Genomic DNA, 17,775 nt, shown 5'->3' with positions numbered 1-17,775 from the left:
CCAGAGGGCTCCTCTCGGTTCATACTCAGCTTCTCTGGAGAACTGATGGCAGCCACCCCTGTTTGGCTCACCCAGCACAGCAAAGCAATGCTCCAGGCTTTGAAGGCTGACTGATGGCTGCTGGTGGAGTTCTGAGAGGAATGAGACCGCTACATGGGAAAAAACATTTTCTTTATCTGCTTTGCTATGCAAGGCTTTCCCCAAAGGGGTGTAGTAGGATATTTGATGCCCTGGAATGGTACAAACAGAGGTTGCTGAACTGCATTCAGATTTATTTTTTTTTTAATGCAAATTTGTAGCAACAGTTGTCCAAGACTGTCACACAATCAAGAACTCTTAGTTCATCTGTTCATGAAATAAAGTAAAATGCAAGTAAGGACTAGCCAACCCTAATCAAGAAGAATGTTTCTGTAATTAGATGGGACTGTTTGTTAGCCCAAGAAATTAGAGAAAGCTCTTACAGCACAAACAATAACAGAGTTTATTGCCTTTGTAGTAATTTTTTCTCTTCACAGTCTCATGATTTGCAATAACATTTTGATTTTCATTTTAAGTTGTTTGGATTTTGCTGCTTCCACTGCAGTATTTTTAGGCCCTAATGAATGAAGATAATGTATTATCTTAATAATTTACCATCACAAATAATGCTGTGGTAGTTTTTGTTTTGTTTACTTAAGTAAGTCAAGAGAATCTTCTCTTAATGACATTTTTTGTATGTCACCTTCCCTCTCTTATATCTGTTCTCTGCTTGTGTCTGTTCATCCAGCTACAGTCATTTTACCATATGAATATGGTGAGTTGACACAGGAGCTGCAGTAAGAAAAATATTGGCGTTTCCAGATATGTGAGTAGGCCACCTTCCTCAAAGATCTGAACAAAGAAAATGGGAATGCACAGCGGAAAGGCAGGTGTAATGTTATTAGCATACTGCAAGTTGCACTGGTACCTTGCAATCAGGATTAATGAGGGTCAGTATAAAGCTTTCATTGCTAATAAGCATAGGAAGAAGTAAATCAGGATCCCACTCATTTTTGCTTGACAGAAGGCAGTCACAGATCACTTCCAACACTTCCCTCAATGAATGATATGCCATGCTAGATGAGGCAGAGCTTATTTGTGTCATTACAAATGCATAAAGCAAGTTCCCCTGGGCTATCAGTGGGTACCTTTTATCCTCCCTCTGTATGAGATCTGAACAGGTTTGCAACTGAGCCTCTAAAACTATGCTCACGACAACTTCAGCGTTACTTCATGAACACCCTCCAAAAATCAGACTTGCCATGCATGCAGTCAATAGTCTGGAATATATGGATGGCTGCATCAAGCCTCCATGGTTCCTCATGGCTACACACATCCCTCATCTTTGTACTCTGCCCAGCAAGGTCTACAAAAGGCTGGCATTATGTGACAGTTGTTTATATGAATGCCAAAAAGATTCATACGTATACACACGACTTGATTTTATATAGGGTAAATATTGTGATGTTGAATCACCTGAATATATGAGACCAGAGGCTCACCACTGCCAAGACATTCTGTTTTTCAAAAAGTAAGCTGAACTACAACACAGTTAAGTATAAAATGGAGTAGAGAATAGAAGTTAGCCCTCAAAATTATTCTTAAATTGAAAATGATAGAAAAAAGAAAAGATTAAGCAGTCAGGATAATTGACACAGCTGGTTGAAAAAAGTGCAGATAACAAAACTATAAATATTTTTATATGCTAGGATTACTTCACCCCCCAGCACACAGTTGACTGTCCTCTGTTATGCAGTTCCTGTAACCTATGCAGTGTTATTACCTACCAAAATGGATTCCATGGGATTGCATTTTGCATTGTGCATTGTACCGCGCAGCAGTCAGGCATACTCAGACACAATTAACGGGACTGCAATACTGGGAGCTCAGTAGTGCTCTGCACCTTTATCCGAGATAAGTCCCTAGCCTTTATACTCAGTACATTGCTTTTGAACATTTACTTCAAAGAGGTAGAAAGGGATGTTCAATAAACTTAAAACACAGAGGAGAGGTAGAAAATATCTGAGTGTGGCCATATCATATTAGGAGGTTGCCTTGTAGAGATTTATGTGGGACAGGAAGTAGCAAGAAGTCAGGTTCTATGGGAAGTAAGTTAATCATATGCTAATTTCAATAGTTCAGTCTCAGATACATGGTTCTAAAAACCAGCTAATTTGCATTTTGCAGTTTCCCTTTCACATCTGAACTTCAACAAGCAAGAAAAAAAAAATGCAATTGCCCATTGTGTTTATTTTATTTTAAGTTTCACTGTTTATCTAATGAAATAAGGAATCTTTGACTTTTATCAGCTGGTGTTTGTACTATCTGTGGATCATCCGTGTATGATGGTTTTACTCCTGAATGCAAAGAAAGGTGAAGAGAAGAAAAAGTGCATTCTTCCGAAGTGCACTGAACATGACAATGCCCAGACAGAACAACCAAAGCTCTACTTTGTGGATAATATATGCATAAGTCCTATTTTCCAAAAGCTTTCCATCAGCTCTAAAGTGGCACATCTTAACAGAAAAAATATGTCATTGTGTTACAGTGACTGTGACAATCCCAGGCCTCTCTGGAGGTTATTGTGTCATACGGTCACCAACTGCTTCAAAGCACCAGAGTCGCTGGACCACAAAGAAAGAACTGGCGAAAGCAGCCCAATTGTCTAAGTGCTGATGACAATTTAGGACTAATGATGTCAAAAAGCCATTGACCACAGCTACCCTGTTTTGCATCCCTGCAGGAGGCAAATCAAATCTCCTGTGCTAAAATGTGCCTGCATACTCTAGGAAATATTTTATTTTATTACAAAAATTCAGTGAGATTCTAATTGCTTGTACTATAATACCGATGCAACAAAATATATATATGAGAAAGGAACATTTAGGCAAGAAGTTACATCCTTAATTTTTTCTGTGGAAATCTAAGAATCTTAAAGTTTGGAACACTATACTACACAATGATTACATTTTCATAATGAAGCAATTTGTTGGAAACCATGACAGGAAAAGGAATTGTTTTGGAACATACAACCAGTGTTTATTCACCTCTCCGTTACATCAGGTAGTTGGCCTGCGATTAGAGCTGGAGGAGGGAGTAGGCATTATACCTGCCTAAAGAATCATCCTCATTCACATTACTCTGAACAAGCTTTCTGCCTATCTGCTGCTTGCACCTTTGTAACACTGGCTCATTTCAGTCCGTGGCCAACAATGCAGAGTGCTGAGCTTTCTAAATAGGTTTTAAAACAATTTTCTTTCTTCCAACACAAGAAATACTGAAAGTACCAAAAAATGTTAATAGGCCCCAAGACAGAAAGGGAAAAGGGCCTCAGAACTTAGAAAAAAGTAATAGAAACAATTTCAGACACTATATCTAATCATACATGTAAGTCTAGTCATTCTGAGTCTCATTTGGAAAGCACTGTTTTCTTCTAAAGGGTTCACATTAAAGCTGCAGAGGATTTGCAAGCCCTATTCTATAGCAAGCAAAGTCAGAAGTCTAGCAAGAGCCTAATTAAAGTCAATGAAGAAATTAACAAATGAAAGCTAGAGAATAAAAAGAGCACATAAAAGAAAAGGAGAACAAAAGTCACTGCGGTCAGCCTTGGGTGTTTTTTTTTTTATTTGTCTTTTGTATTTTCTATATGATGAGTCACCCAACCTACAGTTACAGCACTACAGAAATGCATGCGTCTCTGTATGTATCATACATCATGAAACTTTGGGTTCATGTTTCCCCATCAGAAGCTGAAAGTAGATGTTGTACAGAGGAGCCCTGAAAAAAAATTAGCTGACTTCCTGCAGGAAAACCCTCAGGGCCAATTCGAGGGAAATCCTGAAAAATCCTTTAGGGTACACTTTCTAGCTCTGTGGGCCAGTTTGTTACTTTTTGTGTTATCCAATTCTATGTCAGTTACCATACCTGTTCTTGTAGTATTAATGTCAGATAAAATAGATTACTCTGATTCCTTTCTTGTGCTGGTTTCAGTGTCCTTCCTGAAAGGACACCAAGACATCACCTATTGTGGAGGCAGAAAGGATTTGTAGACTGACTGAACTTACATTCTGCACTGGGAGGCAGCCTATGCTTTGTGCATGGACAGATCATCCTAGAAATTAGGATAACTGCACAGAAACCTTCTTGGGAACAGGCAACAGAACTTTATAGTTCAGGTTTACCTCATATTCAGTGCATTTTAATGCAGTCAAGGAGGGATTATCTCTAAAAGACTAACTGGCCTTGGTACAAGAGTTTGGGTATGAAAGCTGGACCACTGTGGAAAAAAATCAGTTCTGATGACCACTTGGGAATGAATCAACTGGATGGGGAGGAATGGCAGTATGACATAAAGTCATACAGGTCACCAGTACATCATAAGTTATTACCTCTCCTTCTGTGGGTGCTGGAAGTTTGATGATGCTGAATGTGAGACTCCGTAAATATGTCTAGAGGCATTTTAGAAAAAAACAAGTCCTTGCAGCTCTCTCTTACTTTTCTAGTGATGTTGGAATTCCTTTCCCATTTTCAGATCCCCATGTTTTAATTTTTTTTCTAATGCTTTCATGGGTTTTTGCCTTTTAAATATCACAAAAATTATTCACAAAAGACTAATTATAACCACTTCATACTATTTCAGTGCTCAAATATGTTGTAAAAGCCTTACTGTGAAGTTGGCACCTTTCCAGCTATAGGTGTTTACACCCTACAAAATGACACATTTGAATCATATGCTCTGACAAAAAGAACAATTTCTTTTCAGTCATCATTGCATAAAGAGGAAAATACCCAAAAGGAAAGCTGAAGCAAAAGTCACAACCGTGTCTAAAACCTATCTGAAAAGTCCTGATGTGCTGCAAATCTTTGTGGGTGTAACTGAGAGCCCTACTCTGACATCTCTGACGGGTTTGTACTGGAAGTATGGCTGGGCTGGGCTGCTTCTGGTTTACTGCACGTGCCATTCAGACAAGCTGTTGGTGGAGTTCGCATCTGAGAGTTGTGTATATGAAATTGGAATTATGGAAACGTCATAAGGCTGGCATTAATGACAAAGCAAAAACAACATAGTCATGATGAATAGGTGAACTTCATGGCAAAAATACCCACTGCCAGTCCAGACCTTGGTCTTGGTAGCGTTAGTGACTTATTTAGCTGTTGAATTTCTGTTGTGGGAACAACTTGCAGGAGAATTCTGGAATATGTTATTGAATAACGAGCATTCCTTTGTGTTGCTTGAGTTTTGCAAGTATATTCCAGCAGCTACAGAGTAGTCAGCTATGTAATAAAATTAAAAATATGATCTGAACATAAGGAGACAGCTAAAGGATAAAACAGTTCCATACCTGTTATAAACTAAAAAACGCAAGCTAAATCTTCATGTAGCACTACCTACAGAAAGAAGGGTCTGAAACCAGGTAATCTCAGCAGTCACCCAGAGACAGGTTGGGCGTCAGACTGATCAATAAAATAACCATTTGGGTATTATTTCTCCATAGCTCATACATGACATATTAAAGAAAGCTCTTCCTTGACAGACAGTCTGTAGTCTTGTCTCTCATAAAGCTGATAGGGCTATATCTCAAATTTTAAGTGGAAGAAGCACTACATTACTCTCTTCTACCACTTAAAAAAAAACAAAACAAAAAACTCCTCCTTTCACATCTCCGTGCATAGGAAGTATAGTTACCTGTCCTACAATCACATGGACTTTTTGAGTACAAGTAGTTACATTCTTATTCTAGATTCTGAATTATATATAGGTTCTTTCAAGCAAAACATGACATAGAATATGCCAGTTTTCTTTCCAACAATAATAATTCTAAAAACCTCACAGCTTCATTACAGGATTCAGTGAAGCTGCAGACTTCAACCCAAACTTTTTTAAAAGCACAACAAGAGTAGAGTTTTCTGCAAATAGGTCTAATTACAATTGCTGTTCAACTCCTGTGAAATTATCCAACACTTTACTACCAATTTATCTGTTTCTGTCAATTTTAGACAGAAAGTGACATTATTGTCTCTCCGCAAGGTGGTAAAAAACATTCAAGGTCTTACAAGACCTTTTCCCAATGGAGAAGAAATCAATTAAATAGAATCTGAGTATACATTAAGTATAACTTGATTTAAATTCAGACATAAGATGTATCTCAATCATGAGAGGACTACACGTGATAGCATTTGAAACAATCTTATAGAACATAACATAGTTTTGAAGCACTGACTCTGCTTCAGGTATTCAAGCACGCTGTTTGGAACAAATTTCCTTGCATCACTCAGAACATTACATAAGAAAAGTGACAGCAGCGCTTTGCATATCTTCTAGAAACCCACCATTTATTTACAGACTTAAGAGAGCCTGGAACATTCATCTAGGCAGCTTGTTATGCAATTTATATGGTACAATTTGCTTCTAAAATAAGAAAAACCCCTGCCATTTATGTCTTTATATAATATGCTATGTAGGAACTATAGGCATTACGCAGATTTGGGGTTGGAATCTATACTGATTTCCAGTATAGTAAGTATAGTCATTAAATTGCAAGCCTGTATGTTCTTTCTTAATTTTCTTTCATTCAGAAACACCCTCAAAACAAAACAGATAGCACAGCTCTATTTTAAATATTCTTTTTGCTAAATTTTATCCTCCTACAGCTTAATATTACAGGCACAAAGAATACACAAAAGGGAGTAATAAACTTTAAAAGGCAGAGTCAGTGGAAATTTGCAGATGCAGATTTCTCATACTCAGAGTGAAAGTGATTGTTCCTCTTCATGAATTACAAGTGGAACACAGATTAGGTTTGCTATAAATCTTGGTGAACTCATTTATATGGTTATATTATTGCATATCAGAGTGATAATTCATGTGACAATTGTAGAAATCACATGAACATTCAGCACCAACTGATTTTTGCCAAACTTTCTTTATTTAGCTATAACATCAATTGCAAATTTCGATTTAGTCAGCATAACTTTTAAACTGTAAAGCTAATGATAAATGAGGCTGTTTATTGCCACACAAAGAGATCATCACACAACTGTTGGTCCAATGACCATCCTTAGAATAACAAAGACAAGTCTTTGTGGGTTGGTATTGCTCACTCTGTGTTAGCTTTGCAGTATTTCTGCTGGTTAATAACAAAGAAAATAGAAACTGCCTTGCAAAGGAGACAGACTTTCCTACTTCCTACTTTCCTACATACTTCTGACGTAAACCTTTTGCTTTACAAACTGATTTTAAAAGTATCACTCACCTTTAAATAAAAAATGGTCAAATAAGCAAAAAGACTAGTAAGCACATAACTCCACACACATCTTTTCACACAAAAACTAAGCCGAAGTTAATCCTTTTCTAGTGCTTCAGACACAGTGATAGATATTTTGCCATTTAATTCTGAGTCATTTCTGGAGGTGATTCCATGTTTTAACCAATATATCCCTTGTTGCTCTATGCAATTTTTTCAGTATATCTACTGATTAAAAGAAAAGCATTAGGCCATTAGGTCAATAAAATATAAAGCTACTGGAATCATGGACATCATATAGAAGGGAAGAAAAACAACCTATCACCCCAGCCATCACAATGACTGCAATAAAAGCCAGCCTTTGGCATTTATTCATCTTAGTGAGACGTTGTTATTGAGCAGGTTCACACATTACATTTCGTGCAAAATTCTATGTGCAGAAACAACATACAGCTTGGCTGAATTTTGATTTTTGGCTAGTGAAAAAGCCAGGAAACATTACCTAGATGCTGGAATTAGAACAGATTTGGGCTAGTATCTAGGATGTTACCGTGCTACTTCAACGGCTCTGCCTATTATGAATAACCTGGACTGAATAGGCAGAATGAGTTTTTAAGGCCAGAGACATTCCTGAAGCATAAAGAGCTATTGGGCTGCTATGACAGCAGCAGCGGTGAGCAGGACAAGCTCCCACGATGGGGGAAAGGAGCACGTGAGACGCAAGGATAACAATCACAGGAAGAAGCCTTCACACTGATCTATCAGGTTTCTTGAAAAAATCATTAGGGACAGGAATGGAAAGAAAAGCAGTGAGGAAGGGTAATATATAAAACTTTACAGAGAGTCAAGTACAGCAAGTTGCTTTACGTGACAGTACACAGGGACTCAAGTGCATTCACTCTAACGACACTGAGTTTATGTGATGCATCCTTTTTAATAATCAGGCTTTTTCAGGTATTACATGTGCAGCAGTATTACAAGGGTGCAGCAGAGGATTTTCTCTAAGATAAAGTTTTCCTTCTTAATGTGTATATGATTCCCTTTGAAAGGGTTTCTTAGATTTCTAAACACATCCTTATTTAGGACTTTGGTTTTTACTACTGTTCTATTACCTCTCCCCTTGAATAGGTTAGGGCCCATTCCTGCTTTCCTCGGAAATTATTATTGCACAGGAGTGGATTCAATTAAAAGGAAAAAAGAGAAAATAAGTTTAAAACCCCTGACAAAATAAACCCCCAAACTCCCCAAACCAAGCAGTAATGGCATTCAACCTTTAAAACTGAGTGACTCAAAGACAGGGTAAAGATAAAGAATTAATGCATCTTGAATACATCAGGAAAGCAAGACAAGTTATTTCAGTATAGTTAGCACATGCCCAGAATACAACAGAAAGAATTGGACCCTGGCTCTACTTTTCCGTAATACATATATTTTGCATTTAATTTTTGTTACTGCTCTGGAATATTTCAGAAATTTGAGAGATGCAAAAAAATAGGGAATTCTTTCCCCTTTTTGTAATTACTAAGTTGTAGAAGCAGAAGTAAATGCAACTCCTGCAAAATACAACAGCTCCAACTTTTTTTTCAAATAAAAGCTACTGTTTATCCTAAGTGTACTGTTAAATCAGTTCTTTAAGAAAAATAAAAAGGATATTATTAACTGAAAACAACTTCTGAATTATTTTTTTCTTCCCCTCTAGAATACTGATTTAGAATAATCAGAATAATAAAAATAATTATTTGTGGATCTCACTAAGGAAAGAAAAAGCAAGACTTTGGTTTGCAATGACATTCATCTTGGAACAGAACCCTGGAATTTCTATAAATTCAGTGCAGAAAGGGGGTCAGATAACAAATATTCATTACAGCAGGTGACCATTTTTTTTTCACTGCTGAGTCTTTGTGAGCATTAATTCAAGTTCCTAGAAGGCCAAGATACAATAGCATGCATGAAATTCTGGTTATGATGATTCAGAGGCATTCTGATGACTCTGGAATAGTGTCAAATGATGTATAAGCTATGGTTTATTTGTCACCTGCACAGATTAAGGGTGAAAAATGTAATGCCATTGAAGTCAATGGAAAAGTTCCACTGGCCTCAGGGGAAATAGGATTTACCGGGAAAAATTTATAAACTAATTTCAGACACGAGATGAAATTCAAAGTCTCTCTGGCATTTTAGGTTTATATTAAAAACCACAACCAGTAACATCTCTTCAAAGGAGACCACAACTGAAATAGCAGCAGCATTAGATTAAGTCATTATACAAACCAAGAAGAGAAACTATAGAAAGCTTTAATATATGTAGTATCTACTTGAATAAACATTATTCCAGGTAACCCTCTTGCCTGCTCAATTCTCATAAGTGTCATATGATCCTATTGGCATTTCCTGAATGGTGACAAAATCTGATACTGTAAATAATAACTGCTAGTCTTCAGTTCAAATGCCAACCAGAACTCCGGCAGAGGAATCAGAGTGAGCTGCTATGCAGAATCAGCACTATGGATCCCATTCTGGTTTTTGTGTTTTCAAAAAGTTAGGATCCAGGGACTAAAGCCACATTCACCTTTTTAAAAAATATCTCTCTCTATGCTCTCCATTTCCAAACTCCTTTTCTTTTTCTAAGTCTTCTTTGACAAATAAATGGTATTTATGTTCAACACAGTAGCATTTCTTGAACAGTGCCCAGGGTGTTGTCTTCGCACATCTTGCTTTCCCAGTCCTGTGGTGACACCACTGACAATTTTAAAGTGCAAAGAGATTTTTGGCATGACACAGCAGTATAGAAGTTGAATTCACAGTTGGTGATAATGAAAAATAGGCACCTGCCATAGATGAATCATCCTGGAAAGGAAAACATTATGAGACCAAGGAATTAAACAACAAACAAAAATTGCAAATTACATTATACTATCACAAGAAGTTTAGGCAAAAGGCTTCTTGCCTAACTCATAGCCCATAATCTAAACCAGAAAAATTCTGAACAAGATGACTTTGCAAAGAGTCTGCCTGGAAGCAAAGTCCAAGTCATGAAAATTCAAAAAAACCAGTAAGATTATGACAACAGCTTTCTTATCAAAAGCAATCCAAGCAAACAGAGAGAGAAGTAAACTCATGCATGTTAACCAACACGTACCAAGCATTCAGGATCCCTACCTTGGACATTGAGTTCTAGACCTATCCCCCAGGTGGTCCACATGGCAGAGCACCTCACCCGTCTCATCTGGAGTGGAGCAATTTCCAGTAGCATTAGGACTGGAGTGCTGTAGCAAACTACCTGAGACATGGAAGAATTTAGAGGAGAAGCACCAGGACCTGATGCTATCTCTTAAAGGACAAATTTACGTTAGCAATGCACAAAGCTTTCACATTTTACTCACTTGCAGCACGTGAAAAAACATCTGGCTGGAAACATAGCAATAAATATATATATTCTGTCACTGAAGTCTCATTGAGTCAGAACTGCGTAGAGTTCACAACAGCCTTGTTATAACATTTCAGAACATGCTTCATGCAGAAACACTTGGTTATATGACCGCAGTTCTACTGCACCTGGAGAGGTTTCCCTGGAGCCCTAGGCCAGGGGGAACCATAAAGACCATTAGAGCCAGCCTCATCTCTCCCCCACACCAGCAATCCCTCCCATGCTCCACTTGCCTTGCACACCTGAGATACCTGAAATTAGTTCCAGCTCTGGCTGGGTTGAATAGCAGCAATTTCCTGGGAGTGATTCATTGTTTCACACATTTGAGTTTTTCTTAAATCAAAATCTGCTGTTCCTCATCAAATAAAACAGCCCCTCACTTATGGTAAAAAGCTATTAACTTTTCTCCTTAAATAAAAAGCAAAGGAAAAGCAAATCCATGTTCAAGTACAGAAAGAAGAGAGCTGTAATTCATCCTGTTGTTCTATACTACGTGTGTGCAAGCATACTATAGGCTGAGTTTAATATATTACTGCATTAAATAGGCAAATACCTAGGGTCTGCCCACTGGGTAAAAATACTTTCATCTGTCAAGGAATGGATACATGGTTCCTTGATATACAAGTCATAGTATCCATGTACAGGACAAAGTGAGATACTTTTCCTCAAAACCATATTTCTCACCTTTTTTATCTCCCCTTTCCCTTTCTACTATTTTTCAGTTGAAGAACTGTGATACTACTGTAAGTTTGCTTCTCCAAAATACAAGGTAGAGAAGTCCATCTCTTTCCCTGGGCAGCTTTGGAAGCTTGACCTCCTTACACCTTCACCTTTGTGAGAGAATTCCCTACCTCCACCTTCCAGCTGACTCTTCTGAAGTCTACAGTGCAGATAAAGGAGCAAGCAGTTGAGCCTTGGCCTCCCAATTCATTTTTAGCTCTCTAACCATCAGAATATCTTTTATTTGAAGAAAGTTTAGCAAGTTCATACATGCCCTTACAAGAACACAATTTGTTGCAAGAAAAAAAGAAAAGAAAAAAAATCCAAGCCTAATATGAGTATCTATTACTATTGATCTGTAAAGATGCTAAAAATTCTAATGAGCTTATAGCAGTTGCTTTACCTCATTTACCTCTTAAAATCTCTTCTTCCTAGCTGAGACGGCAGCAACAATATAGGATCTTAGGTATGCTAGATCTTCCCAGCTCTTACCAGTTGTATCATTTAAGCTAGGTATAAGTAAGGCTAGATGAAAATGGGGTTTAAAATTCTAGCCATCCTCTGCATCAGGTTTGTCCAAATGTTACCAGTGACAAGAACAGTTGGAACTTTCTGGGACGTCTGATATTCTGATCATTATGATATTGTGTGAAGCGCTGATTTGGATAGTCTTAAACATAAGAGTCAAAACCTACCTAAGAGCTAAAATACAAGCATTTTTGTTGGTGTGGAAAAACAGACTGGGACAACCTACTTGTAGCACTGAACAGATTGGATGAATAGATATTCAACTCAGTACCTGAATTCAGTTCAGGTACTAGCAGAATACAATCTAATACAACTTGGGGAAACTAGTCTAAGTAGACATTTAATAATAAGAAAGGTGGAAATTTCTCAGAAAAATAAAATGTTAAAGAAGCATTATTTTCATATTCATTTTAGTTTCAGAACTACTTAATTTTAAGGTTCCAATTCAACAAGGCTTTTAGGTATAGTTACCAGCCTACTTAAAAAAATAACTATTGTCTTTTTACTACATCAGCTAATATGCTTTAACAGACTCAACAGATATGATAGGAAATACTGCATGATCTAATTTTGATTTTACTTGTTTCTTTATTTAGTATAAATACTCAATACAGCTGTGCTTTTAAAATATGACTTGGAGTTTTTAGCTCTGAGCAGTAGTATTTGTTTTTCTCAAACTATTAAAGTGACTTGGAACAAATATATACCTCTACCTTCATGCAAAAAACCTAAATGATTACTTAATGTAATTATAAAGAGAACACACTGAGAACCACATGACTGTCTTAAGCAATGATTTTAAAAAATCATTTTGTTCCATCATTTGCAAATAATTTCCCACAATTTATCACATAACTTGTTATTCAAGCCTTTTCCAGAGGAACTATCAGACTTATAAATTATTTAATGGTAACTCTGTGTCGAACATGTTTCACGCCACTTCATACTATTGGTATAATCACATTTTTGTCTAGAAATAACTCAACCCTTCTTTGACAATCAGAGTGAATCACACTGAGTTTTTTAATCAACTAAAAGATGGTTAAAGCTAGAAAGAGAACTAAAACTACATCCAGAACCTATAAAAACAGAGAATCACCATAATATCTCTCTTCTTTTTGTTTTACTTTGAGCTGTACGTATCAATCATGTATTCAAAACAAAAAAATGAGGAAAATCTTAAAAAACAAGGTTAATACGTAAGCCCAAGCAGCTGCATCATTCTTTTAACTATTTACCAGATTTGTCTTGAACCAGGCTACATTTAAAGCTTAGATGTGAAGGAAAAAATACTATTCCTAGGGGGCACACGGAACCCAATAACTTTCTTCTTCATGCTTAATAATCTTGTATGTGAGGGACCAATCTAATTTGTGGAAACGAATTGTACCTTAGGGATATGTTATTTCAACCCAAACTGAATATATTATTCATTCTAAAAAGTAGCAATAAAGATTATATAAGATGTAATTCATTATTTTTCTAAATGTTCCATGATTCCACTGGGAGGTGAGACTTAAATAGCTTACAGGAAGCCTACCTTAATTAGGTTGCTTTTCAAATCAAATATAATATAATTTTAACATAAAAATGTCACTCAAGGGAAGTATTCCATTTACAAGGATGATTAATGAATTTAAAGGGAAAAAAAAATAGATCTATGGGTAATATAACATGTGAAGGAATCTGAGAGAGGGAACGATGCACACGTAAATGGACGTGTACAAATATGCAACTAGCTATGAGCTATATACAGATATCCGTCTCATATTCATGCATGCCTACACAGACTCACAGAGAAAGGCAATTTGTTACCAGAGCAACCACGGTCAGTTGGTTTTTTGTCCTCCATCAGAACTGGTTTGCATTTTTGTTAACTCATTTTAGCTACTAGAAGCTCAGAAGAATTTATTGTATAAACAGATTTATTTAAGCTTAGTACTTATGTCAACATTTGTAAGAATGTTTTTTCCAGCATTATGATGAAAAAAGAAGAAAATTAAAATATTTTTCAGAGATTTACAAACAGTTCATTGTAAGACACTGAAGTTATAATTGAGGTACTTCGCCTCAGTGGTGCTATTAAAATATTGATGTGTATGCCATAGAAATAGTCATTGCCTTTTCTGTGTATAGAGAAATGCTTCAGTTTCTCAGATCCCAGAATGCAGTAATTTCCATAAATATTGACTTTTAATGAGGATCGTGGTCAATGATTTAATTTGTGGACTGCAATTCCACTGTAATTTAAGAAGTAACAATAAAAGCTGAAATTTAGGAGCTTTAATTCTCAGTGTATCCCTTTCTAAAGACACTTAGTACTAAGTTTTATAAGCCTTCAAATAGCCTTTAAATGAAGTACTTGAATTCCACTATTACCATGCACTTGCAACACTCCAGGTACCCAGCCACAGTTGAATTTTCTGCAATTAGGCAGCAAAATTTGAAACTTCCAGCCTTACCTTTTCTACATCCCGGTTAACACAGTAGAAAACATACTCTAGGAAAATGTAGGCATTCAAGAATTTATACATCCTAGGTAACCATGGTCCTTGGCTGGAAGATGCTGTATATAATCCACTCACAATTCCTTTTTCCTATCAGGCAAGAAGCTCATTGAAATGAAGAGGTATTTTGACCGCATGGTGAGTAAGGGGCGCAAAAGCTATGACTTTATCATTTTTTTCCTATCTTTTTTCTTTTGCTGTGGAAAGGTGTAAAAGCTTGTGAGTCAAATCAAACAGGAATACAGCATTCTGTAATAGAGCCACTCACATCTTCTCTACAAGAAACATGTCCATCCTGTAAGTCTGGTTTATACTTAAACCAAAACAGACTAATATATTTTATTCATTAAAGTCTGTTCATCAGAGACACTTTTCCAGTAAATAAAAATCATATTTCCTCCAGAGAAATGACATATACGAAGTGGTTAGGGGCTGCAAACAGTATTTTACCTCATAAATGGCAACGGGGATTTTGTAATATGATTTCACATACAACTCAAGATATTTTAATATATAATGTTAAGAAGTGCTTCACTAGATCTGTGAAAAAAACATTATTAGTTTTTTGGCTTGGTGAGAGACAACAATTTTTAATCAATTCTGGGTCAATCTTTTTCTAGTTTGCTTAGAACAAACAACAGATGTTGTTTTGAGTCAAATGCAACTTTGTTTTTAGCTATATATTTTAATGTTAAAATCTGTTATTTAGTTTTAGGCAGCTTTTGTGATGAAATGTTATTTCAAAATTTAAAAAAAAAAGCCTTTATATATGTTTCTTTTCAAATTTTAAAATGTCTTTCTGGAATTTTAGTTGACTTTTTTTTTCTGTGGATAATGCAATGTACTTGCCAAATAAAAAAACAGCTCACAACTTTGTGTCATTCTATATGGATCTGCAGACCCAAGTCACCCTGGGCGTTTCACCCAGCTGCAGGTGTCTCTCTGTTTCCTTGCCCACAGAAGGTGACTGCTACTCAATCCCAATGAATAAAGCATGCCCTACAGCAACCTTTCTATATTCTCAAAAAGATGAGGCTGCAGTAATAAGCAATTCTGAAACCTTGAGAGACTTCCAAATAACCAGGTCTCTCTTGTTAATGAACAAAAAAACGATTAATCAGTTCCACATAGCAATTTGTAAAGCAAATAGGTAGAGTGATGGATTGTCATGCACAAGCATCATATACCCAAATACTGATTACATGCTTTATAGTATAATGTTGTCTATGTGTATTACTATGCAGATTTAAAATAAATTACAACCTTTGTTATGTTTAATATTTGATGTACTTAATGATATTTGACAGATGCCAATCTTGTTTATTTTTTAATATTTTCTTCTTATATCACGTCTTCCCTGAGTCTATTTTTAGCCTTCCCTGAACTATTTGCTAAGCTGTCCTTTTCTCTACAGAAAGCACCAAAATGTTAAGGACTGAGATATTTTGGATACATCCCAGTCATCCCACAGTAACAGCCCCTGACATCCTCCCCCAGCAGGGCTTTCAGCACATATAAAAGATCCTTTACTATAGATGAGAAGAACTGGGAAAAAGAATAGCCTCTCAAAGCCCATCATGAGCACCTTTACCATTTGGATACACAGATATGCATATTCATCAATCAGCTCTTCTTCCTGGGAACTGACTTTATGACCTGAGGAGTTAAAAGAGTTTTTGATACCAACACGGAAAGTTCTACAGCAACCATCTGACCTCTTGTGTTGATAATAGGAAACTAATCAGCTACTGGCTGAAGGAGATGAAAGGTATTCCTTCTTTACATACTGATGATGATGTCTTCTGAGCTAAGGGGAACACACCTCTCAAATGTAATCATGACTTTACTGCTAGTTAATCCACACACAGCCCCTTCAGCTCCACGTCTTCTAGAACTCTTCTTTGTCCCAGCTGCGCAGTTCCCACCTGATGTCCTGGAGCTGGCTCTCCTCAACCTGGAATATTCTTACAGGTTTATAGGCCATCTTCTCCAGCTTAATGAACCGCCTCCCAGCCTGTCTGTCAGGGTCACAGCATGTGCATGATGCTTTGTGCAGGCATGACGTTACGACCCTTTGGCTGTAGGGTCACTGCGATAGGAGTGCATATCTCCACCTATGGAACTCAGAAGGTCCATGGGGGACAGGTCTTTCAGGGGGCAAGGGAAGAAGAGGGGTGGTGGATAATGGTGGTGTCCTCCTCTCCAGGCGACAACAAACACATTGTACAAATGAGGTTATACAAACATACAAGTAAATCACTGTCTGACCATATCTTGCAGCAGTCCCAGAACTCCCACCACCTTCACAAGCTCTTCATGCTAAGTAAGGGTGACAACATCTCTACTAGCTGCTTCCAAGACAACCTCAAGGGACTTACAAGGTCTTGAGGGAAGGGGGTAGATCAATATACCAATTTTCAAAGCTCTCTTTGTCCTGAATAGCTCTCTGCTACACTTGGGAGTGTAGGGGACTTAGTGATCTCCAGTTCTGGGTTCTTATTTTTAACCAGCAAGTGGTTGGGGTTTTTTTTCAAGCTGGCTTACTAACGACACAACTATTTGAAATTAAATGTGGAGGTTTATATTTTCCACATTCAGATGGATCGTTTGGGATTCAGCTATGGTCACTACAGTTTAGGTAAGTGGGGGTCACCGAGGAATGGGAGAGGAAAAAAAAGAATTTCTGGAAGAAATATTTTTCAAAGGAAAGGAGAGATTTCAGTTGTCGTTTTTTATTTCCTATGATTTTACAGGCTGCTCTTTGATTTTCTGTGCAAGAAACAGTCTGCCTGTCTTATCTGTAAAAGAAGATAAGGGCACATCACATCACAGTATTTTGAACCAACTCTTAGCCTTAGACTCTGCTCTAAGGTCTCATTATTCCCAGAGGATATAGATAGAAATGTCTGTCTCAGGGGTACAATTTTTTTTCCTTCAAATTATATGACAAGTCTTTAAGAGAAGTTATTTGTCCATTATGCTACAATATGTCTAGAAATGGTATCCATCATGACAGAGGAAAAATCATTCATTTTCAGACCTGTCAGTCTGAGCAGACAAAATAGGTAGGCATCTCAGCATGGAAAAATCGAGGCAGCTCATCCTCCATTAAAGTTTAGCACCGTCAAGGGACCTCTGACATCCAGTAAGTTAGTTCTTCCTTCCTAGCAGTTACTTTTACTTTTTAACAGGAAGTTCAAGCTTAGAGTAGGAGTACAGCTATTTTAACTCTGATAGGAGAGAGCTGAAAAAATGGTAAAGCTCAAGTGCATACTCAACCTATAACTCAGCTGTGCATGAAAACAAGCTGATAGAGTTACACACTCACAGT

The sequence above is a fragment of the Buteo buteo genome, chromosome 22 (assembly GCF_964188355.1).
Source record: "Buteo buteo chromosome 22, bButBut1.hap1.1, whole genome shotgun sequence".
Classification (NCBI taxonomy): Eukaryota; Metazoa; Chordata; class Aves; order Accipitriformes; family Accipitridae; genus Buteo; species Buteo buteo.
This window is presented reverse-complemented; position numbering follows the sequence as displayed.